Below are 1,411 nucleotides of genomic sequence, written 5' to 3'. Positions count from 1 at the left end.
TTTTTCCTTAGGTATTGTCTCAATCAATTGAGTTTTTCAAAAAATTATTTTCCCCAAATTTCTTTTCTATGATTTCTTAGTTTTATTAATTAGTTAGATAAACAAAACCCTTTTATTTTTTTAGGCTAGATAATAAAAAGAAAGTTGATACTAGTACTTTTAGTTCTTTTGGGTTCGATAATCTGGTCTTGCTAAAGCTATACTACTGTTCGATAGGTACACTTGCCTTCATCGTGATAATAGTTAGTTTCAAGAACGATTCATTATAAATATTTAAAACCTGTCACGAATATCACGTATCAAGTTTTTGGCGCCGTTGCCAGGGAGCTAAGATATTAGGAACACTCGATTTTTATTACTTTAGCCATTTTACTTTTATTGCAATTTAAATTTTTTATTTTCTTTTCTAACTCTTCATTTATTTTCTTCTGACAAGTTTTTCTAGTTTATGACCAGGAGAAACCCGTCATGACCATTACTATTTGATAGTGAGATTTATTGCACAGTTTACAAAAACCGAAGAGAAATAAGGCGAAGCTTACGTTACACAGAAGAGCAAGAGGAAGATACTTCAACCACCACCGAGGAGATGGCTGAAAACCAAGAAAATCTGCTACCTCCTGCGATTGCTGTTAATCAAAATCCTGCTCTGCACACTATGTATGATTATGCTAAACCTTCTTTAATAGGAACTGAATCAAGCATAGTTAGACATACTGTAGCTGCAAATAATTTTGAACTGAAACCTAACACAATTCAAATGATACAACAATTTGTTCAATTTGATGGTTTGTAGGAGGAAGATCCCAACGCTCACTTAGCAAACTTTTTAGAACTATGTGACACATTTAAAATTAATGGCATTTCTGATGATGCCATTCGCCTTTAGTTATTCCCTCTTTCATTGAGAAATAAAGCTAAACATTGGTTGAATTCGTTACCGTGGGGGTCAATCACTACTTGAGAACAAATGACCGAAAAGTTCTTATTAACATATTTTCTGCCGGCTAAAACAACTAAATTACGTAATGATATCTCTTCTTTTGTGCAGATGGATTTAGAAACACTCTACGATGCATGGGAGAGATATAAGGACCTTTTGCGAAGATGCCCTCACCATGGGTTACCACTCTGGCTACAGGTTCAAACTTTTCATAATGGCCTGAATTCTTCGACTCGACAAATGGTTGACCCAGCTTCTGGCAGAACCATCAATAATAAAACACCTGAAGATGCCTATGAATTTATAGAGGAGATGTCATTGAATAACTATCAGTGGCAAGTCATGAGGACAAAGCCAACGAAAATAGCCAGTGTTTATAGCGTCGATTAGGTCACCATGCTCTCTAATCAGGTAGAACTCTTGAATAAGAAAATTGATGGTTTTCTTAGTTCTTCACAAGTTCACCCA

At 35.0% G+C, this 1,411-nt stretch overlaps 1 non-coding gene across 1 annotated transcript; it reads right to left on the bottom strand.

Moving 5' to 3' along the window:
* Window positions 1-1,018: 1,018 nt before the first annotated feature.
* Window positions 1,019-1,125, bottom strand: LOC121213314 (small nucleolar RNA R71). Its single transcript, XR_005908697.1, has one exon. It is a non-coding gene; the product is annotated as a small nucleolar RNA R71 (small nucleolar RNA).
* Window positions 1,126-1,411: the final 286 nt, after the last annotated feature.

Source organism: Gossypium hirsutum, chromosome A13, assembly GCF_007990345.1.
Source record: "Gossypium hirsutum isolate 1008001.06 chromosome A13, Gossypium_hirsutum_v2.1, whole genome shotgun sequence".
Taxonomy (NCBI): Eukaryota; Viridiplantae; Streptophyta; class Magnoliopsida; order Malvales; family Malvaceae; genus Gossypium; species Gossypium hirsutum.
The sequence above is the reverse complement of the archived record's forward strand: the minus strand, read 5'-3'. Positions and strand labels throughout refer to the sequence as shown.